The sequence below is a fragment of the Apium graveolens genome, chromosome 4, assembly GCF_009905375.1.
Source record: "Apium graveolens cultivar Ventura chromosome 4, ASM990537v1, whole genome shotgun sequence".
Classification (NCBI taxonomy): domain Eukaryota; kingdom Viridiplantae; phylum Streptophyta; class Magnoliopsida; order Apiales; family Apiaceae; genus Apium; species Apium graveolens.
In genome coordinates this window covers 81,561,572-81,586,802 of record NC_133650.1, presented here as the reverse complement: position 1 = coordinate 81,586,802, position 25,231 = coordinate 81,561,572, and the positions used below count along the sequence as shown (strand labels likewise).

Below are 25,231 nucleotides of genomic sequence, written 5' to 3'. Positions count from 1 at the left end.
TCTGTACGTCGGATTTGGGTGAAACGAAGGGTAGTGAGAAGCTTGTAACGAATAAAATATGATGAGAATGAGTGTTGATAAGTACATGCATTGTTTAACAGAGGAAGCAAGACGTAGAAAAGGAAAGCAAGTGATTGGCGAGTGGAAATCAATTGACAAGTGTTAGTAAAGTAAAAGCAGATTGATAACGCAAGTGTTTCTATTCTTTCTCGTAATACATTGCAAATATCTTCGAACTCTTTTCATATATGTTGCAAGTACTTCGGTTCATTCTTGTTATATTGCAAGTACTTTGAAGTACTTAACCCTAAACCCTGATTTCTATTGATCTTGAGCCTTAAGCCTTATTCTTCATGAACCATTGATTGTTGAATTCTCCGATACGAACCACACATATATGATACTACTCCACAAATACATATATACCATATACTGATTTTTTATATTGAATTGCTTAACATACCAACCCTCGTGTCTTGTATACACTACGCCATACATTGGATTCTGCAACCCCAATAAACCGTTACTAAAGGCCAAAAAAGCGTTGCTAAAGGCCAAAAAAAGACTATAGCGACTCTTTTTTGGGGTTGCAATTTTAGGCGTTGCAATAGAATTTTTTGCAACCCCGGGGACATCCTATTGCAACCCTTGGTTATCCGTTACAGAAATATGCTATTACAACACCAATGGGGTTGCAATAGTACTTGAAAAGTGTTACAACATGTTTTGGGCTATTAATGGGCCCCACATGTGGGGCCCACATGTGGAGTATTGATACAACCCTTTGCAACATTTTTTAATGTTTTTTGCAACATTTTTAATGTTTTTTGCAACATTTTATACTGATTATTAGCAACACTATAAAGACCTATTGCAACGCTTTTATAAAAAAAATGCAAGGAACTGTTTGTAAATTGGCATGCCCATAAATAAGACCATACTACCATCCCACATTACATGTTCATCTCATAAATTCCAAACAATATAATACAAACTGAATTTACAAAAATAAATAATCTTGAACTATCAATTCTAGTAGATGGGTTATGCGCCACATTCAATAGCTTCTTGTGGACAATAACATCTTTTACTCTCTCAACATTCACGTCTAGCGCATACCTGCAATCAAAATTCATCACATTCTACTCAATACTATTACAATTTATATGTAAGCAAAAGTGAAATGTAAATGTAATGCACTATAATTATATATATATATATATATATGAAACCATTTTAAAAAGACCAGCTTCTTGCATACCCCTGCAAAGAACTTTTATTACCACCAACAAACAAAGGATTATATATGTTCATTATACATAGATGGAAATCTTCTCCGTTCCCATCATTATCAATTATCTTTATTACCTTCCCAGTTGCCCTTCTCTGTTTGAGCCTGATGTAGAATTCATTATTCAACAGCGACTCATTATTTGTGCCCACATCAATAGTTATAGGCAAGCACTAGTCAGGAATAAGAAAGTAGAAATTTAAATTTATTAACTATACATACATGTAATATACAAAACATAAAAACAACTATCATACGAAAAACAAGGACATCAACTATTACATAGTTTTGCAAATTCTAAACCAATGCAACAATTGAGAGGAAGAAGTAACAATTCATTACAATATTAAACTAAGCCAGCGTAGCTAGAACATCACATACAGCGGACAGGCCACTATTGCTCAGCAAAAAAAGAGATAAATGCCACAAATTTCTAATAACTCTAAACTAATGCTATATACACCGAGTACAAATTTTTATCTCATATGACAATAAACACAGACTTCTGTCTATACATGCATTACATCTTTCCTAAGGTAAAAGACCTCCAGGGGTTTCCTATTTCTAATTAGAGATTCAAATGCATTGACTAGTAATTAAGGCCAATTACTGCACTAAACTAAAATGACATATGCAGTGGCCTCCAACTACATACAAGATTGGATGTGTTGACAAGTGCTTAGTAGGACACAGACTGAGGTAGTTTTGCAAGTTCAGCATTGATAATAATGGACTACTGCTCTTCAACAGTTAAGACTGTTCTTGTTTCAAGAATAACAATTTAAGAAATTCAAAACAAAAGTTTCCACAACAACAGACCGAAAATGTTTTTAAATAGAAAACTTGCTAACCAGTAAATGTGACAGAAATTTAAACAACCGTGCACCACTCTGCAAACAACTTCTATACATAATTGTCCTAGTCCATCAGACGACTTAATGAACAAATACACAAAACTTGGTACTTCTGGAAACAGTATATGCCCTAGTCACTTGCATTTTGACTGTCTGAACTTCATATGAATTAGTGTCTGGCTCTAAAATGCATTCTTCTCCTGCATATATAGGCTCAGTGTTATCACCAGTGGGGATAACAGTTTCATGGATAACAGTTTCAACAAGTATTTCACTAAGCTAGTTAGGTCACTATGCTTTCACTTCAACTTGGCCATTCCAAATGTTCATCTAATTTCCTTCAATTCCCACTCACAAAAGATGTAAAGATCTGCTCAAAGAAAGTAACATGTGTATGGGTGCGTGTTGGTGAAAGTCATCAACGAGTTTCACTGCAAAAATAGTAGAAGGTAGCTCAAGACATGGACCACTGCTAGAGTGGTCTCATTTCCCAGCCACTCTTGTATAACCCCCAGCCCTTCTAATACCAACCCCAATAGTAAAGAAATCTGGATATATAGTAAATATAGTAAAAACACATGAACATAGACATAGACAACTACTATTGAAATATCAATTTCAAAATTATTGAAGACTTCAGGCTCTACACCTGGAAGATTTTTACCAGATTAGTCCACTCCTCCACAAATATAGACATAGAGAACTATTGTTAAAAAAAGTAAACATCTTGCAACAAGAAATATGCTGAAAAACAAGAACTTAAAAGAGGGTTGCATGGTCAAACACATATTCTGATTTCTGGGCAGCAAAAATGGTGAAAAGTTGACATGCAGACAGAAAATAAGCAAGTTTAGTAAAAGAAAGTTATCAAACTGTCAAACTGAACACTAGTCATAAGATCTGCAGAGAGGAATATACAGTGGATAAAAAGTATCACAGCATGAAATATATAAACCTGGAGTTGCCTTCAGCATAAAATGCATCAGGTTTAGAACACAGCTTCCTAAACTTCATATTCACCAAAATGCAACCCCTCTGTATAGTTCTTGTACATCTTCTTTCTTCCTAAGAACAAAAAAAAATAACTACCCTTTTCCCAGAACTTAACTAAATTGTATGAGTAAGAAGAAATAAAGACAAAATGCTCTCTCTCTCAGAAATACATATAATACGATCAAACACAAAAACAAAGAAACATATACTCTTGACTCCACACCAACACACAAAGCAACAAGCAAGAGTATAATCAAAAATCTGTGTCTGCTCTTAAATCTCTCTCCCACCCCACCAGCAAAATTTAACAACCCCACCTCGAGAAATGAGCTGAATTTAAGTAAAGAATTAATGATTCACATTGATGATAATGAGCTGGATACTGGGATCATTATACATTAAAACAGGAAATAAAAATAGGAGTTCTGCTGTTTAACAATTTGGGAGGCTAATTCTAACTATTTCATTCCACATTATAAATCTTTGTGAGGAATATAATCCCTCTTTTGCTCTTACTTTCCAGGTATAAAATTTCCGAAGGGTTCAACATTAGCATCATAATTTATGTATTTTTGTCAAAAATATAAAAAATATTGAATTACTAATAACAGACATAGAGTAGTACTGATGAAAATAAATCCAGCATTACCTTGACAAAACTTTGGCATAGAAAAACAGAACAGATGAGTAAACAACAAAGGTAATGTACTTACTATCTCATCTCGACCTTTCGGAGTTCACCAAATGCTCTCATATTTAAAATAAGAAAAAAATTAGGAAAATTAGAAGTAAAGAAGAAAGGGAGTTAGGAAAATTAAAAGTAAATAGACAGGGAGAGAGAGAGAGAGCCTGGAAGTGCGAAGTTGGGAGAGCATCTGAGCAGAGTATTTGAGTAAATCTCTGATATTCTTGGACTGCTGATTGAATCCAATTTAAATAACAATCAAATCATGGGAAAATCAAATCTGATTCACTAGAGTCTGTAGAAATAAAATTGATTATTATGAAGAGAGCGTGTGTAGCTTCGAGTAGATAGATAGAGACACAGATAGAATTGTAATTTTTATTTTTATTTTTAGGGTTGTGAATGAGAATTGGGGGAGCAGGTAGGTAGGGTTTTGAGAGGAGGGGCCTTCAATATTTCCCCCAAAGTTAGTAGGCGGTACATTTCCACCAAATCCATGTACAACTGTTTACATTATAAAAATATATTAATTAATTTTATAACACTTTTTTAATTTTTATTAAATATATTTAATTTACTTTTTTATTTCTCTCACAGCTGCCACATCAACAGTATGTGACCCACTTATAGAGACCCCATTAACACGTCAGCATAATTTAATAAAAAATAAATATTTTTATTTATAATAGCCTTGACAACATTTTTTACTTCTTTGTTAACATAATTAAAATATGTTGTAATAGGTTAGATTAATGTTGTGTTGGGGCAACATTTTCTACGGCAATATCACTTAATAATGTTGTATAAGGTCGTTTATGGCGTAGTGAATATTGTAAATAAATCCATTAGTCACTTGTTAAGTTATATAAAGCGTTCAATTTATTATTATAATATTTTAAATCGCTGCACTAATATTATTAACTTCTAAAAATAAATAAAATATATATTTCAATTATTATTTCATTTCTATGTAAAAAATTACTAATTAGTTAAATTTAAAAAAATCATCTTTAATTATATATATCATTTTGGTAACACGTTTTGACTCTACGACAACATTAAAAAAGAGGGGTTGCGGTAGACATTGGTTTTGAAGGCTACTATTACACTTTTCTTTGCAACCCCACCGTGAAGGGTTACAGAATCCAATCTATGGAGTAGTGATAACAGAAGACCAATCCTTGTAACCCCAGAACCCTTGGTCTTCTACCTTTTGATTCTTTCCTTGATTGAAAGCCAATCTTTATGATTTCATTGTTATACCTTCATAGAATTGTGAATCACCCTATTCGTCGAGATAAATGTTGTTTATGATTCAGCTTATTGATTTACATTGTTTATCATATTGTTATTCTGGAATTGGATTATTTTTAAATATGGACCAGATTCATGGTCAGACCAGATTCGTGGTCATAATAGGCCAATGTGTGCCTTGGATCCAGTATATGGAGCAAAGCTGGGAGCCTTACTCGGGGTTAGTGCGTGACTAATCAGCAGCCTAAACTTGGTTTTTAAAATGAAAGTGAATATCCAATTCTAATCTTTGCTTATCAGAAAACTTGATTTCTTAAATCATTTCAATTGATCATTGTTAATCTCAGTGATTGTCATCGTGACTCGCTGAGCTAGTTAGCTCACTCTTGCAAATCTGTTTATATTCTTTTCAAGTGAAAAAGAAAATTTGTGGTAGCGAGGATCCCCAGATAAGCGTGCAATCTAGGTATCCAAGTTGAAATGGGATAAGCTAGCAGATGGTGTTTGGCTTAGTTTGTGTTGATAATTTGTAAAATAGTTTACTTCCATTGTAAGATAAATAAACTGGGATTTGGGAAGTTTGTAAAATAAATAAGGTTGTGGCTTGTGGGCATACTTTAAACTGCTTCGGTCCGTGGATTATGGCAAGTAAGGTCATTGCATATATATTATTTTATTCATAAACAGGTTTAAATATTGTGTGTGTGTGTGTGTTATGGACCCCAAATTTCTGACCCGGGTTTGGAGGGCGCCACAGGTTTGGCATCAGAGCTAAGGTTTAAAGTCACTGCCACTGGCCTAGATTGTGTGGAATGGGTAGAGGGTTAAGATTATTATTGGAAAATAAAGGAATAGAACGTCGACAGATTGAGTGCGACTAAATAGGAAGTTTTAGTATGATTCGTGACGAGATTTGAGATTCTTATCTAGTAGCGTGATTTTCAGATAACAGCGATGGCAGATTCCTTTATCTCGATATTATTTGATCACTTGGAGCATTCAATCGGAAGACCGTCATCTGATCCACGTCATGCTCTTCTATCAGCGCCAGCCATAATACCTGTTGCGACAATTGTACCATTGCAAGTTATTCCACCTCCAGGTATGAGACCACCTATTCGAGGACCCCCACCTACTGATTCTGACTCTACCGAACATTCGGTTGCGGGAGCATCTTTTCAGTTTACTCCACACCCTATTCCATACTACAAGTACGAGACTCTTCTTTTGGAATGAGAAGCCCTTGTTAGCACAGATCCAGGAGCTACAACATATTATAAGGACTGCAAATACTGACAGGAAAGTGAAGGAGCTTCAGAATGAGATTCAGGTGACCATGAGAGTACTTGAGGCCAGACTTCATGGAGCTACTTACGAGTATGCAGTCCCAGATGCTCTTATGGGATGGGCCAGAGAGGTACTGGAAGATTGGAGAGGCTTGGTGGACCAGAGTTTCCTGAAACTAGACGACAAAGATGATGTGATAGCTGATATATGTACAATAGTATGTAGTATGTGTTATCAGACTTTTGGTGGGTATATAAATAAACAAGACTTGCGAAATAATGGATAGGCCTGTTGTACCTTTGCCTTTAATTAAACGTTTCGCGCTTGTAACACCAAACTTGGATATATATCAGTACCTTTCCTTTTCCAGCATTATCATTACTTTACTATACCTATTTTATTTTATTGCACCAGTTATAAACTCTTGTGATAACATGTATCCTTTTTCCCCTTAACTGTTTACATTCTATAAAGAAGCATGCAATTTACTTAACTTAGTTCAAAGATTGAAAATGCTTTCAAAAAGAGATATTTATGTTTTACAAAATCTTTTCATAAAAAGGTTTTGATTTAAAGGCTAAATAAGTTGTTTGATTCTTTACGGAAAATGCCTCCTAGAAGAAACACCCGTTCCACCAACCAAAATGAAAAAACCAACAACAATAACAATACCCAAGACAGCAATAACCATAATGTCAATCCAGGTCCCATAGACCCAACTATAGCCCAGATTCTTCAGATCTTGGCCCAACAGATAGTCCACCTGACTCAACAACATCAGAGGCAGACCAATCCTCAGGTAACCTTTAAGACTTTCCAGGAGGTGAATCCACCAGAATTTAATGGTTCTGTAGATCCGATTGAGGCAAGAGTCTGGTTGAAGGAAATTGAGAAAGCATTTGCCTTAGTCAAGGTGAGAGAGGAAGAAAATACTGAGTTTGGGAGTTACTACTTAAAGAATGAAGCCACCTACTGGTGGGAAACTATTAAGACATTGGAAGGTACAGATGATGTTGCATGGGATAGATTCAAGGAGTTATTTTTAGAGAAGTACTTCCATCAGTTTGTTCAGGATCAAATGGAATTGAAATTTCCGGAGCTAAAGCAGGGAAATATGTCAGTGCTGGATTATGAAAGTAAGTTTGAGGAGTTGTCAAGGTTTGTACCATCATATATGGACACTGATAGAAGAAAGCTAAGAGGTTCCAGAAAGGTCTTAATCCATGGATCTGAGGGAAGGTGGAAATATTTGAATTGGATACATATGCGGGAGTTTTGCAGAAAGCTATGATTGCGGAGACAGAGAGTGAAATATCTCACAAGGAGAAGGAAAGTAAGAAAAGGAAGTTTGAGGGGAGTGAAGGACAATCGCAAGCAAGGAAGTTTCCAAATTTCAAACAAAAGAAGGGCAAGTTCCAGCCCGAAAGGAATTTCAACAGGCAGAATACAGGCAACGGAGGCCAAGATAACCATCCAGCCACTGCGAATCAGCCAGCCCAGCAAAGTCCAGTTTTATCAGATTGTCAAGTATGTGGAAAGAAGCATGGAGGAGTGTGCATCAAGATGAATGTGGTCTGCTACAGATGCAACCAGAGGGGTCACTATTCAAGAGAGTGCCGTAATCAGCCAGCCAGGGAGCCAGCTAACAAGGATCAGCCTACCAGGAATCAGGCAGGCGAAGTTCCAACAATTGGGTATACCTGTTTCAAGTGCGGAAAGCTAGGGCACATAGCCAGGGATTGTAAGGCACCAGTTCCAATCAATAATACACTGCGAATCATGGGAGCTACTCCAACAGTGAATGAACCTCCCAGAGCTAGAGTTTATGAAATGTCTGTGAAGGATGCTATCATGGACACTGATGTTGTGGCATGTACGCTTAATGTGAATTCTTTATGTGCTAAAGTGCTAGTAGATTCGGGAGAAAATCGATCATTTATTTCTCAAGATTTTGTTGATAAGTTGAATTGTCCAGTTGAATTGCTAAGTGAGATTATGACGATAGAATTAGAAAATCAGGAACGTGTATATGTGAACAAAGTATGTAAGAAATCTGAGATTGAGATTTCTGGCAATAAGTTTGACGCTGACTTGATACTATTTAAGTTAGGAGAGTTTGACGTCATTTTAGGAATGCACTGGCTATCTAAGCATGATGCTCAGATAGACTGTCATAGTAAGAAGGTAATTTTGAAGACGCCGGACGAGAAAATTGTGACGTTTAAAGGTCAGAAGCAAGCAAAGAAGTTTCTAACGATGATTCAAGCCAAGAAGTTACTGCAACAAGGATGCAAGCATTTCATTGATTATGTGATAGATAGAAATCAGGAGCCAGCAAAACTGGAAGACATTCCAGTGGTAAATGAATTTCCAGACGAATTACTAGGACTTCCTCCAGATAGAGAAATTGAGTTTGCGATCGACTTAGCACCTGGAACGGAACCTGTGTCCAAAGCCCCGTACAAAATACCGCCAGTTGAAATGAAAGAACTGGCAAAGCAATTGCAAGAATTGTTACAGAAAGGAGTGATTTGACCCAGTGTATCCCCATGGGGTGCACCGGTACTATTTTTTAAGAAGAAGGATGGAAGCATGAGGTTATTCATCGATTATCGAGAACTCAATAAGCTTACAATCAAGAACAAGTATCCATTACCTCGAATTAACGATTTGTTTGATCAGCTGAAAGGAGCCAGGTACTTTTTTAAGGTTGATTTGAGATCCATATATCACCAATTTAAGGTTTAACCCGAAGACATACCAAAGACAGCTTTCAGAACAAGGTACGGTCATTATGAATTCTTAGTGATGTCTTTTGGATTGACCAATGCCCCAACAACATTTATGGACTTGATGAACAGAATTTTAAAGGAATATTTAGACAAGTTTGTAATTGTGTTTATCGATGATATTTTGATCTACTCAAAGTCAACGGAAGATCATGCGGAGCATCTAATGATATCTTTGGAAATTTTAAGAAAAAAGAAATTATATGCCAAGTTTTCAAAGTACGAATTTTGGTTACAAGAAGTTCAAATCTTAGGACACGTAGTTAGTAATGAAGGAATCAAAGTCGACCCAGCGAAGATTGAAGCTGTTATGAACTGGGAAAGGCCAAAAACACCCACATAAGTGAGGAGTTTCTTGGGATTAGCGGGATATTATCGACGATTTGTTCAAGATTTCTCAAAGTTTATGACGCCTTTAACGAAGCTTACCAGGAAAAGTGAGAAGTTTATATGAAACGAGAAATGTGAAGAAAGTTTTCAAGAATTATAGAAGAGATTGATCACAGCACCTGTTTTGTCACTTCCAGATGATCAAGGAAATTTTGTAATCTATAGTGATGCTTCTCACAAGGGACTAGGTTGTGTTTTGATGCATCACGATAATGTTATTGCATATGCGTCTAGACAACTGAAACCTCATGAGCAGAAGTACCCTACTCATAATTTGGAACTAGCAGCAATAGTATTCGCCTTGAAGATTTGGAGACATTACCTATATGGAGAAAAATGCGAGATCTATACGGATCACAAAATTTTAAAGTACATATTCACGCAAAAGGAGCTTAACATGAGACATAGAAGATGGTTAGAACTGATCAAGGACTATGATTGCATAGTTAACTATCATCCAGGAAAAGCAAATGTAGTGGAAGATGCATTAAGCATAAAAGAAAGACTGATCGTATTGACAATACAGGAAGAGTTATACAAGGAATTTCAGAAATTGGAATTGCAAGTCAGAATTTGCAAGCCTAATAAAACAAGGATGTATAGTATGACGTTTCAGCCAGAATTTCTAGAGAAGATAAAGAAATGTCAAGAGGAAATAATGAATCAAGATATCAATCATTTGGTTGGAGAAGAATTATGCACTCAGAAAGACGATCAAGGTATTCTCAGATTTTCTTCCAGAATTTGGATTCCACCAGTAACAGAATTGAAGAATAAAATTCTACAAGAAGCTCATAACTCAAGGTATTCAATCCATCCAGGAAGTACCAAGATGTACAGAGATTTAAAAGAGAATTATTGGTGGCTAGACGTGAAGCGAGAAATTGCGGAATGGATCAGCAAATGTTATACGTGTCAAAGAGTTAAGGCAGAGCACCAGAGACCAAGTGGGTTATTACAACCACTAGAGATTCCAGAATGGAAGTGGGAGCACATTGCTATGGATTTTATAGTTGGATTACCAATGACGAAAGCGAACCACGACGCTATTTGGGTTATGATAGACAAACTAACCAAATCAGCTCATTTCTTGTCAATTAATGAAAAATTCTCGTTGGACAAGTTGGTTCGCATGTATTTGAAGGAAATAGTAGTGCGTCATGAGATCTCTGTGTATATTGTATCTGATCGAGATCCACGATTTAATTCAAGATTTTGAAGAAGTTTTCAAGCATTCTTGGGAACTAAGTTGGATATGAGTATGGCTTATCATCCGCAGACTGACGGCCAAAGCGAAAGAACAATCCAAACAATTGAAGACATGTAATGTGTGTGTGCCATTAATTTCAAAGGAAATTGGGATGAGCATTTTCCCTTAGTGGAGTTTGCTTATAATAATAGTTTTTATGCTAGTATCGGAATGCCACCCTATGAAGCTCTTTATGGACGCAAATGTCGATCACCAGTATATTGGGACGAAGTCAAAGAACGTAAGATACTTGGACCCGAGTTGGTGCAACAGACAAAAGAAGTTGTGGAAGTCATCTAGAAAAGGGTAATTGCAGCACAAGATCGTCAAAAGAAATATGCAGATCAATCGAGAAAGGATATGAAATTCAAGGAAGGAGATCTAGTGTTACTGAAGGTGTCACCATGGAAAGAATTGACTAGATTTGGAAAGAAAGGAAAGTTGAGTCCTAGATACGTTGGACGTTTTGAAATTCTGGAACGTGTCGGCAAGGTAGCTTACGAATTGGCATTACCCCCGCACATGGAACACATTCTTAATGTTTTTCATGTCTCGATGCTTAAAAAGTATAATCCAGATTCTAGGCATGTAATCGAGTATGAGTCGGTAGAACTTCAGGCAGATTTAACGTCTGTAGAGAATCCAATAGAGATTCTAGAAAAGAGAGAAAAGATACCTTATATATATAATAGGAGAACAATGAGATAATTAGTGAGATTAAAAAGTCTCATTGAAAAGACTAAACTACCCCTATTTTTAATATTTATATAAAAAATATGCTTTGTGGGAATCGAACTCTAGATATTTCATTCACCTATACAACCTCATACCACTACACTATATTGTCACATGTGTTTTTTATCATACACCTAATATGTAAGTGTGCTAAATAAATATTTTATTTAAGTTTAAAGATAGTTATTTGAATTCTGCAAAAAAAGATAGTTACTTAAATATTTATACAGTTAATTTTAAACAATTGAATTCTGGATACAAAATTAGACATAGTACATAAATGAATTATTATCTTATTTATTAATCTTTTTTTAGTTTGAAAATATATCTCATATATTTTTAACATGTTTAATTATTATAAAAAGTAATTAAAATGTACATATATAATTTTAAAGAAAATATTGAAAATAAAATTGCTTATATATAAATAATCTATAATGGTATCACATATTTAGATGAGTGCGAATTATAATGAGTCAATGCATTTTAATTTATTTCGAATTTGAAATCAGAATTTGGCCTATTCTTCAAAAAATACTCGAAATTTGACTACATGACCCGAACGAAAAACATCTTCACATTTTACACTTAGTAAATTTAAATTACAAGTTCGGCGAGAATATTTTACCAATAATATAAATTTTTTTAATATCTTATGTTAATATAAATTAATGTGTTTGAGATGTTTATAAAATCAAGTCAATTGATTATTTGTATTAAAATTACTAACTTCACTGGTAGCGCATTATTATTTTTGGGACCTGTCCTGATTTTAAAAATATTCGAAATTTGATATGAGAACTCACGAGATTTGTTAAAACTACGGTGATATATTAAATCGAATTATTTTTCATTTTTCATTCAAAAAAACTAGCTTTAAAAAACATTCTTTCAGATAAACAATATTTATTGATCAAGATAATATTGTACAAAAATTTTGAATTATTTAAATATTTTGAATTATTCAAATAAAATTTATATCTATACTATATTGTAATATTTGATTCAATGCATTTTATATTATTTAAAAAACAAATATATATTGTTCAATAATCTGAATGAATTAACCAGTTCAACTGATACTTATAAAACTTTATCGAATTGAAAAATATTTAATTTTATGAGAATATTATAAAATGTTATCAAATTATTATATGAAGATATATTAGAGTGATAATTAAAGGAAATTAAAAATGGTTTAAATAACGATTTAATTATAATTTTTCCTTTGAATTCTTAAAAAAATCATGAATATCAATAATAAGTCTTTATAATATATAATTTATTTTTATGTTACAACCATGATTGATACTCAGTTGCGTAAAAAGTAGATATGGATTGTTTATCAGTGATAATGTGAATACCATATATAAATTATTGTAATTTATTCATTACATAATTTTAATTTTTGAATAATTATAAATGCATGTTATTTAAGTAATCAATTGTCTCACTAAATTTTAATAATGATTATATATGTACATAAATCGGATATTTAGCAAATAAATAATTGAAACCATCGTAATTTACTAAGAAATGTAACATACGATAATTTGCATGCTGGCACACACATAACTGAATGTTACTTTGGTAACCGTGGTGTAAATAAAAAACTAACATTTTTCCATGCATACATACGTTGAATTTAAAAAACTAACATTTTTCATTAAAATCAACTTTTATATGAAGAGTAGTGTAAATTTTACATTATTATATATTATGGTTGCAAGTCATCCTGAATTCAGTTATGCATTTTTTATCTTTTTAAATTGAGTAAGTTAATTATAAGTTAGTAGTGAACTCAATAATAATATATACCAGTACATATATATTATTTAAACAAAATTCAAAATTTTTGGTCAACTCTGTATTCAACATGTATGTTACTTTTTTACTTTTTATTAGTAAACATACTAACGACATTCTACATATTAAGTATAATCATTTGATTTTAAATGTACACTGACTATCTTGTTTATATTAATTCATTAAATACAAATTATACAACACAAACAACAATATATATATATATATATATATATATTGCTTAATGAGTTATAGTTAAACGTTGTGTAATTTGGTATTGTCATTTATAAAAATAATACACATTGATAAACAATCGACTTGTATTTGATATACGTTATGCACTGTACAATATTTACAAATAAGAAAATAATTAAGAATATTATAATTGCATGATGCATGAAAAAATTCTAGAAAATGACACGTGCCTCGCACGGATTATTATGCTAGTAGAGAATAAAGTTGTAAATTTGGTTAGGTTATTGTGGAGAAACCCAATGGTTGAAGAGTCAACCTGGGAGCTAGAAAGTGATATGCGAGAAAAGTACCCTCAGTTGTTTACTTAGAAGATTCTGAGGACAGAATCCTTTTAAGGGGGAAGGATGTAATATCCGGGATATCGCGTGTAATTATTTTATCCATAAATGATTATCATATGAATTTTTGGTGAATTATCTCATGATTGGTATTGATAAGTGGATGTTTATATATGATAAGATATGAATATGTTAATTTTGTTATGTCCAGAATAAAATATAGATAATTATGATATTTTTCTGGTGATTTTTGGATCGTTATATCATTTTATAATGATTTAAAAATTTACTAATTATTTTTTGAATAATTACAAAACTATTTTATAAAGCCGGGAATTGTCCAAATTCAACCGTTTTTACGTTTTTACAACCCGAAACTCTTCCAAAAACGCCTTCCTAACCTAATTTGGTAATTCTGGACATTTTCCGTGTTTTAACTTTTTCGATCCGGATTACGGTTTCACCCGTACGCATCCCGGCGTACAATTTTCGATACAATAATTATTTCGATAAATCAACAAAATCCATATTCTAGAAAGACGGGATAATATTACATTATTTTCGTATAAAGTGTTTTATAAGAAGCCCGGTTTGGATAATTATCCAATACGGGTATCAAATTAGATCGTTTTTACAGTTACTTTGCGGCTAAGCAACTAATTTATCGATCCAATACGATCCAACACGAACCAATATTCCATAAATATAAATAGCCCTTTTCTTATTTTATTATATTCATATAATCATAATCAATCAGTAACAATATAGAATATACAGAGAAAACCCTAATTATTCGTTACGTTAAGGCGTTATCGAATTCGAAATTGAGCGTGCAATATATCAAATCGAAGCTCTAGAAAAGTTCTTTCATAATTAATCAACCATTTTAGTGCAGAAATCAATGTAATTTTCTTATTTTATTATTTTATTTCGAATTATTTAAAGATTAAATTTTGAAATTTTGTTCTTGATGTTATTGATATGATTTAATGGCTTAATCTTGTAGATAATTTTATCCTGGTCATTTTAGTATATTATAGGATGAATTTGGAGTTCAATAACATGTAGAAAAGTGTGTTTAATTTTCGGATTAAAGAAATTAGGGTTTTAATTATTTGAATGTTCTTAATTCGATTTGGGATTTTTAATTTCATTGATTCTGGGCTTAATTGAATGGTATCAACTTATATATCGTTCAAAAACAAGCCAATTCATGTAATTAACTTCTCAGTTGGAAGCCCGGGACGAGTTGGACGGAAAACCTTTGAACTCGTCGGCGTTAATGGCGAGTTCGCCGGGAAACGCCGCCTGGGGATGGTTAACGATAGCAAAACATCGTCTGGAGATGATGTGTTGATCAGGAATCGATTAGCATCAGAAATTATAGCAAAGGATTCACGAATGACCATGAATTTGGCTCGTCGGACAATTCTCCGGTGGTCGGGTTCGTCCTACTCATAATTGACCCGTTCGGGTCGATTTTGACCAGAGATTTGACCCGGTGCTGATCCAATTTTTCCCAAAACAAATTCTTAAAACCTGTTTTTACTCTTTAGTCACGGGAGTTGTAGAATTTTTACAAAAACTGGATTGTTTTTTACCTTATTTTAAAAATGATATTTTTATTATTTTAAATTTAGAAAATTGTTTTTAATTATTTATTTAATTGAAAATAAATATGATTTATTTTATTAATTAATTTTAATTAGTTTTTAATTATTTAATTAATCGATTAATTTAATATTAATTGATTGATTAATCTAATTAATTATTAATTGATTTTAATTGATTTAATAATTAGATTTAATTATTCTTTTTAATTAAAAAATTCTGAAAAAATAGTTTCGAGCTTCAAAATATTATTTTAAATTATTTTCAAAGCTTAATAATTAGTATTTATTTATTTTAAAGTCAGATTCGGGTGTTCGAACCCTGTTATTTAATTATAAAATAAATCGGAGACCCGTTTTAATTCCGAAAAATGTTCAAAAATTCGTATTAAATACTTGAAAAATCATTTTAACCCCGAATATTCTTTGAATAATTATTTTAATTGAATATCTTATGTGTTATGTGCTATATGTGATCCAATTGATGCATAATTTGACTATATGTACATTGTTTGATGGTTTATTTATAACTTTCAATCCATACGTCGGATTTGGGTGAAATGAAGGGTAGTTAGAAGCTTATAACGAATATAATGTGATAAGAATGAGTATTGATAAGTACATGTGATGTTTAACAGAGGAAGAAAGATTTAGAAAAGGAAAGCAAGTGATTGGCGAGTGGAAATCAATTGACAAGTGTTACTAAAGTAAAAGCAGATTGATAAGGCAAGTGTTTCCATTCTTTCTCGTAATATATTGCAAATATCTTAGACATCTTTTCATATATGTTGAAAGTACTTCGGTTCGTTCTTGTTATATTGCAAGTACTTTGAAGTATTTAACCCTAAACCCTGATTCCTATTGATCTTGAGCCTTAAGCCTTATTCTTAATGAACCATTGATTGTTGAATTATTAGATACGAACCACACATACACGATACTACTCCACAAATACATATATACCACATAATGATTCTTGATATTGAATTGATTAACATACCAACCCTCATGTCTTGTATAATAGAAGACCAATCCTTGTTGTTTGCAGAAATGTGTTACAATACTTATTGTTACATAAGCTATAATCTCTATGGATGTTAAATTGTCATCCGTCGGGACTATAAAGTTCATCCGTCGGGACTATATTAAAACATCAATCGAGAGCTACAAAAACACTAAGTTAAATTTACTAAGGTGTTTTGTTCAACTTATAATCAAGTTCACAACCTATTCCTAACAATCTCCCCCAATTTATGTCTATTGGAATTGTAGCCATAAATTAAGGTAAACATGATGATAAAAAAACACCCTAAATGAACAGATTGAATTGTAGTAGATAAAACTAGTAAGTGCTACAGTTTATTTGAAAATTGAACAAAGTAAAGTGTACAAAGAGTTCTCACAATCATTATCAAGGTGCTCCTCTAGCCTGAGCAGATGTTTTCAATTTCCTTGATTGTCTTGATTTCTTCCCAAGCTTCCAGTTGTTTTCTTCTATTTGATTTTGGAGTTGTCTGTGAAATTCAAATTCTTCAGCATTTGATAGATCCAGATTTCCTTGCATTTCCAATAGAGTCTCATTGCTTGAGATGCTCAATTGGTCATCCAGTCTGAAGAATCTCCTAACACCTTTATCATCCATGAATTCCATCAGCCAGTAAGGCCTCAGGTGCACTGTATTTCCTATGAACGGAATGGATAGAGTTTTTGGAAGTGTATTTGAGGCTTTTCTGCTTCTGAGTTCTTCTATCTTCTTTAGAACCAATTTTCTGGCTGTCACATTGAATCCAAATTTTTTCTTGAAGGATGAGAAGATCTTTATCAAAACAGAACAACTTTCTTGAAGAATTCTATGAAGGGGCCATATGATCTCTTTCCCACCTTTATATTTGAACACCAGTCTTTCAGGGAGATTTCTGTGAGCATCAATTCCCCTCACTTCTTCTAAATCATCCATGTAGAGATTGATATCTGAAAATTGCTTGATATCACAGATGTATAAAAGATCGCCCTTGTTGACAGTTGGTTGAGCTTTGGTTAAGGTTTTGGTTCTAAGTTTCACAGGCTTGACCTTCTTGATTGCTCTTGTCTTTATCTTCTTTAGCTTGTTGAATATTGGTAAGTTAAGTTTAGGATGGGGAAAATTATCCCAGTCTATAGGCTCATCCTTGGGAACTATTGGCTCACCATGAAAGTTCTTTATAGGATCTACCTTAAATTCATCCTGCACTTCTGAGGGCTTGGATGTTTGAGTTGAAGTTGTAGACTGTTTGGGAATGTAATCTTCCATTTCTTCATCACTGAAGTCCAATTTTCTCTTAATTCTTTGTTTGTATCTTGGTTTCTTTGTCTATTGAGGTTCCTTGTGCATTTTCTGATATTGATCTTCAGCTACCACATGTGGTTTCTCAGAAATCTCAGTTGCAATTTTCACAGCTTGAAGTTTGGCTACAATAGCAGCTTGCTTCTTCTTCTGTTTGAGCTTTTTAGCATCTAAAGCAGTCTGCTTCTTTTCTTGCTTGATTCTCACTTCTTTTTCCTTCTTAGCTTCTGCAAACTGAGGATGTCCAGCCACCACACAGATTTCTTTCACATTCCTGTAGATCTTAGCAATTCTTGTTTTTAGCACTGAGTTAGTTGGATCTTTGAAGAATGCAATGGACCTTGCCAACAGCTTCTTTTTATCTGGCCATGGAGTTTCAAACATAAGGTCCAAGGGATTTTTGTCAGATGACTTTGGATAATTCCTTTTGGACTTCAAAACCAAGTTGGCTTTTGGAGACTTTATGCATGAAGATTGGCCCTTTCCAGATTACCCAGAGTCATGTCATTCACAGAAATTTGCTTGACTTGAGAGAAGTAATGAAAGGTCTTGTTTGGTTTCTTAATTGGACCAAATTTCTTTGTGATTTCTTCATCAATCTTCCTCCATTTGTCATCCAATTCCTTCTCAACTGCTGTAACATCAAGCTTCTTGAAATTTGTCTTTGAATCCAACTTAGAAGCTGCTATCTGGATCAGATCAATACTATCCAAGACTGGTGGCTCATGATAAGTAATTTCTGGAACAATTACTTGACTAACTTGTATGTTTAGCACATTCTCCCCCTCACTGATTGGCTCTCCCTGACTAACTGGGACAAGTGAGTCTTTCTCCCCCTTTTTGTTAGCATCAAGTTGAGTGGAGGTAAAAGTTTGTGCAGCCACTAACTTTTGAAGCAACTGAGTTTGTTGGGCTTGATGTAAATGAATGGCATTGAGAGAAGCTTCCAATGCTTTTAGTCTTGTATCCAGGGAGTCTACCTTCATGGTTAGATCAGTATTTTTCCTAAGTTGTCTCTGTATGTCAAGCATGGTTGTGTTTAGAAACTTGGAATCCAATCTTTCAGAAACAGCCTGCTTGATTTTATCTATTTCAGTTTTAATGGCAGTAACATCCTAATTATATTGAAGAGACTGGATTTTGTGTAGATGGAGAGAGTTGAGATGTGCTTGTAGAAGTTTCTTGGTGTTGGCATCGGTGGTGGCTTGAAGAGCTGTCTGTGTTTGTTGAATGATATGGAAGAGGGTAGACTTGAAGTGTTGGCATCACATTCCTTGGAAAACACCCAAGATGGAGTGTTTGAACTGGAGTTAGGGCCTGCTTCACCCCCTATGTCCATAAGCTCTTCTTCATCACCATCTTCATCCCCAAAAAGATCTTCAGAACCATAAGTTCTATAGTCAACATCATCACTAGTTGGGGCTGGCATGGCTGTGATGGCACCTTTAGCCCTCTGCATTGAAGCTGTAGTATGCACCAAGTTTAGTAGCTTCTCAGTCTCCTCATTTCCCTGTCCAGCCAAAATTTGATATGTTGTAAAAGGATGAGTAAATGTCTCAGCATCCAAAGAGATGGAATCAATTATAGATCGATATTCTTGTTGAAATAATTTCTCTTTTTCTGCATCACTGACATTCATTGACTCATTAGCAATGGATTTCATCCTTATCTCTTCTATACCTGCTTTTCTCTCATTTTTTCTCTCTTTTTGCATCAAGGACTCCCCTTGGCTCACCACCCTCACACCCTCACCTTCACCTACTAAGGTGGAACTCCCCTCACTTACTTTTTCCAGGCTAGAAGAAATAGCCTACATTATTTCTCTCTTTTCCTCTCATTTTGCTTGAGAGCAACTCAGCCTCTCACTCTGTTCACTCCCTTCCCTCAATCCTAGGAGTGATTGTACAACTACTAACTCATCTACACTTGTAACAATTGTTGAAAATTCAGTTTGTGTAGTGAGTACTGACGGATGAGGAACATCCATCGGGGTAGTAGGTAGGCTAGCCGACAGATGACTGCTGAGAGGCACATCCGTGTGGATATAATCACTAACCGATGGATGAACAATATCCACGAAAATAGAGGAAATGATAGAGTTTGGAGTGGAAACTATTGTAGACTCTGTGCAGATTGATGATAATTTAGGCACAGAAGTCTCAACAATTCCTGAAAGAATTGGCAAGTGAGCCAACAAATCATCTAAAAGATGATGCTCACTTGCACTGAATTTTGGCTTCTCCAACAAAGTTAAGGAAGGAGAATCAGGAATTGATGTGTGAATCATATCCACATCCAGAGAATTGGTGGGAGAGTTTTGTGTGTTTGGTGCTTCTATTGCTAAGGATTTTGGCTGTGACTTCACATTTATTGGAGCCACCTCAAACTGAATTTGAGAAGGTGGAGTGACTGAGTCTTTAGCTGCAGTTTGCACTGTGTGTGATCCCTGTACATCCCCAAGTGTTCTAGCTTTCTTTTGTCTTGTATAAGTTTGGGGTGAATCTGTGTCCCTTACCCTTTTGGCCTGTGCTCCTGGTTGGGAGCTTATTTCAATAGTAGCATCCTTTTGGGAGGATGAAACTAGAGATGTGCTAATTTCCTTATTAAGCACCACAGTTTGTTAGGAAACTGTGGTGTGGCTAGGTTTGTGTACACTCACCTCACCATCCTTATCCTTAGGGTTTCTTTTATGTTCACCCTGTCTCTCACCTATCTTACCACCCTTCACACTCCCCTATTTGGTTTTGGTGGATTTTAAAACTGGCATCTTTTGAGAGACACCAGAGTGTGGTTTCTTTGATTTGGATTTAGAAATTTTAGATTTTGTGGCTTGGGTAGGCATCTGTTGGGTCATTGACACAGATGCCATAGCCATACTCAATGGTAAAGAAATTTGAGAGGTAGAGATAGTAGAGACAGAAGTATTTACCTCACTTAACTGAGGGCCATCCATGATAGGAAAATAAATAAGGGGCACTTCCTTGTGAAGATCAGCCCTGTTTAAATCTGCAATTACTCTTCTTTCTTGAACCCAACAATTCAGTTTGTTGGTTGGGTTCTCAATTAGAAGATTCTCACAAATATGGTTAGCAATAATCATGAAGAATCTAGCATAATAAACATTTTTAGATCTCTTTTGATCTCTCATAACTTATACCCTAAGTCAAACATGACAACATCACTAAAATTATAGTAATTATCAGTAAGTAGCATGTAGAACATGTTGAGCATGATAGTGTTGATAGAATCAAAATTGCTCATCTTACCATAAAACACCTTGGTAACTACATCATACAGATAACTCCACTCTTTTCTAAGACCTAACCTCCTAATCTCACTTAACTTAGTGGTGGGAAGTGCATAGCTAATAGTATTGAGCAAGTTAACTAAATCAGCATCTGTGTATGGTTTAGTAGTAGTGTTATCAGGAATTTTAAAGCATGCTTGAATAGTATCACTGTTAATGCAAGATTTCTTACCTTTAATGGTGAGAGTTATTGTTTTGTCAATTGCTTGATACACAGCAGTAGTCCACATCTCTTCCATAACTTCATAGTAGATTATGGGTGATTCCAGCATGGCATAACTAAGCTTGCATCCCTTTACAAAATCCATCATTTTGTGATAATCCTCAAAGGCTGGAATGTCTTTTTTCACAAGAGCTACGAAATTTTTCTTCTCATAAATGAATCCTGACTGAGACATGATCTTGATTACTGGTACCATTGTTAAAACAAGGAAATTTGCAGAGAGAAAGAGAATTTTTCTTTGAGGAAGAAGAGAGCAGTTAATTGCAATGGAGAAAGATAAAAGCTAAAATAAACTTGAAGTAAGGCTTTTATGTATTCTAAGATAAAATGGGATAAAAATTAAAGGTAAAAATTAAAGACCCAATATTGCCCAAAATAGCCGTTTAAAAATAAAATAAACTGTCAAAATTCTATCAGTTATCCGTCATGATGTACTTACAGACTATAAGTATATTCGATGGATAATGTTCAGAACTTTAACGACTAAGATGTCGACAATTCGACGGATGAAAATAAAGCAAATATTCTTCAGGTTCAAAATAATCCAGAAAATGATTTTTACCAAGCTATTCTATTTCGACGGATGATCAAATTCGATTGATAAGGAACATCCGTCGAGATGCAAAATTTGACTTAGCCCAATTTTCATCCAAAATAGAAAAATCAATTATATTTCTGGCTGCATTACAACTTGCAAAATTATCAGAAATAATTTAAGAATAATTAAGCATACCTAACTCACTTACCAACCTAGTAAAGGTGGATTCATCAAGTGGCTTGGTAAAGATATCTGCAAGCTGCTTCTCACTTGGAATAAATTGCAGTTTCATATTACCATTCATCACATTTTCCCTAATGAAGTGGTACTTGATATCTATGTGCTTTGTTCTTGAATGCTGTACTGGATTTTCAGTGATGGAAATTACACTTGTGTTATCACAGAAAATAGGAATTCTGTCCACTTGTAGACCATAGTCCAACAATTGATTTTTCATCCATAGAATCTGTGCACAACAACTGCCAACAACAATATATTCAGCTTCAGCTGTAGAAGTAGAAACTGAATTTTGTTTTTTACTGAACCAGGATACTAGCTTGTTTCCTAGAAATTGACAAGTTCCTATAGTGCTTTTTCTGTCAATTTTGCACCCTGCATAGTCTGCATCTGAATAACCAGTTAGATCAAAACCGGAATCTCCAGGGTACCAAATGCCAAGTTTTGGTGTTCCCTTGAGACATCTGAAAATTCTCTTTATAACTATTAAATGGGATAATCTAGGATCAACCTGAAATCTAGCACAAAGACAAGTAGCAAATATTATATTTGGCCTACTAGCTGTTAAGTATAAAAGTGAGCCAACCATGCCTCTATAGCTTGAAATATCCACAGACTTTTCAGTAGTGTTTAATTCAAGTTTAGTTGCAGTGGCCATGGGAGTTTTTGCAGATGTGCAATCCATTAGATCAAACTTCTTTAAAAGATAATAAATATATTCGGTTTGACTAATGAATATTCCATCACTAACTTGCTTAACTTGTAAACCAAGGAAGTAAGTTAGTTCTCCCATCATGCTCATTTTATACTTACTTTGCATCAATTTGGCAAACTTTTTGCAAAGTTTTTCGTCTGTATAGCCAAATATAATATCATCTACATAAATTTGAACAAGTATACTAAAGCCATTAACATTTCTAAAGAATAAAGTTTTGTCAACAATACCTCTTGTGAAGTGATTTTCTAAGAGAAACTTTGACAAAGTATCATACCAGGCTCTAGGTGCTTGCTTCAGTCCATAAAGTGCTTTCAAAAGATAGTAGACATATTCTGGAAAATTTAGATCTTCAAAAGCAGGAGGCTGACTGATATAGACTTCCTCCTCCAAATCTCCATTTAGAAAGGCACTTTTGACATCCATTTGATAGACTTTGAAATTGGCATGGGCTGCATAGGCTAAAAAAATTTTGATGGCTTCAAGTCTTGCAACAGGAGCAAAAGTTTCATCAAAATCTATTCCTTCTTGTTGACAGTAGCCCTTAGCAACCAATATAGCTTTGTTCCTGACAACTATGATATTTTCATCCATCTTGTTTCTGAATACCCACTTGGTGTCAATTTGATTCTTTCCTTTAGGCTTGGGTACTAGCTTCCATACCTTGTTCCTTTCAAATTGGTTTAGCTCCTCCTGCATAGCTAGAGCCCAATCAGGATCCAATAGAGCTTCTTCTACCTTCTTTGGTTCTTCCTTTGCGAGAAAGCTGTTATATAGATATTCTTCTTGAGTTGCTTTTCTTATTTGAACTCTAGAAGATGCATCACCAATTATGAGCTCAAAGGGGTGATCTCTAGTCCATTTTCTCTGTTGTGGTAGATTAGCTCTTGATGAAGAGGCCTCATCATTGTCTTGATGTGTGACTGAGTTTTGATTAGAAGAAACTTCCCCTGAATGTGTGAATCTTTGATTTGAAGAAGGAGTTTTTTCTGTAAGTGACCTGTTTTGACTCTCAGCTTCTCTTATTGTTCCGACGGATGATGCACTTTGTATCTCGACGGATGAAGCTGATTGTCTAGCGATGGATGATGCATTATGCAACTCGACTGATGCTGAATTTTGTGCATCATTTGAGATAGTATTTTCTGCATTATCCTTAGCCACTATTTCTTGATTACTATCATCATCACTTTCTTCAAAAATCATCTCCATATTGTCAAATTTGAGGCTCTCATGGAAACCTCCATCTTGCAGTCCTTCAATCTCTTTATCATTAAACACAACATGTACAGATTCCATAATAATGTTGATTCTTAGATTGTAGACTCTATATGCCTTTCCAATAGCATATCCAACAAATATTCCTTCATCTTCTTTGGCATCAAACTTTCCATGTTGATCAGTTTGATTCCTTAAGATATAACATTTACATCCAAATACATGTAGAAAGTTTAATATTGGCTTCCTATTCTTGAATATTTGATATGGAGTCGTGCCTTTTTCTTGATTGATCAAGGAAATATTCTGAGTGTAACATGATGTATTCACAGCTTCTGCCCAAAAGTAAGTTGGCAGCCTTGATTCTTTAAGCAGAGTTCTTGCAACTTCAATGAGTGATCGATTCTTCCTTTCCACTACACCATTTTGTTATGGAGTTCTTGCTGCAGAAAACTCATGCATGATTCTATACTCTTCACAAAATACTCTCATCATAGAATTCTTGAACTCAGTTCCATTGTCACTCCTGATTCTTCTAACCTAGAGGTCAGGATAGTTGTTAACTTGCCTTATATGATTGGTGATGATTTCACTGGCCTCGTCATTGGACTTTAGAAAATATGTCCAAGAGAACTTTGAAAAATGATTCACAATTCCTATACAATATCTCTTCTTTGAGATAGACAACACATTTACTAGTCCAAACAAGTCCATGTGAAGTAACTGTAAAGGTTCTTCAATAGATGATTCAAACTTCTTTCTGAATGATGCTTTAATCTGCTTTCCTTTCGAGCAGGCATCACATAATCCATCCTTTGTAAACTCCACTTGAGGAATACTTTTAACCAATTCTTTCTTGACTAACTCATTCATGGTATTGAAGTTTAGATGGGATAGCTTCTTGTGCCATAGCCAACTTTCATCTTGACTTTCTTTACTGAGAAGACAAGTTACAGATTCTGCATTTGTTGAGTTGAAGTCAGCTAGATACATATTTCCTTTTCTCACTCTAGTGAGAACCACTTTGTTGCTCATTTTGTTAGTCACAACATAGGCTTCTGAATTGAAAGTGACTGAGTTGCCCTTATCACAAAGCTGGATGATACTCAACAGAATATGCTTGAGTCCATCCACTAGGGCAACCTCTTCAATGATGACATTATCCTTTGAAATCAAGCCATATTCCACAGTATA

The 25,231-nt window shown here is 34.3% G+C and overlaps 1 long non-coding RNA gene across 3 annotated transcripts; it reads right to left on the bottom strand.

Moving 5' to 3' along the window:
* Positions 1–904: 904 nt before the first annotated feature.
* Positions 905–4,300, bottom strand: LOC141718112 (uncharacterized). Of its 3 annotated transcripts, XR_012573913.1 has the most exons (4): positions 3,852–4,292; positions 3,101–3,210; positions 1,369–1,464; positions 905–1,119 (listed from the first exon to the last, which is right to left on the bottom strand). It is a non-coding gene; the product is annotated as an uncharacterized LOC141718112 (long non-coding RNA). The 3 variants fall into 3 exon arrangements; XR_012573912.1 differs by having other exon boundaries at positions 3,101–4,292; XR_012573911.1 differs by having other exon boundaries at positions 1,369–4,300.
* Positions 4,301–25,231: the final 20,931 nt, after the last annotated feature.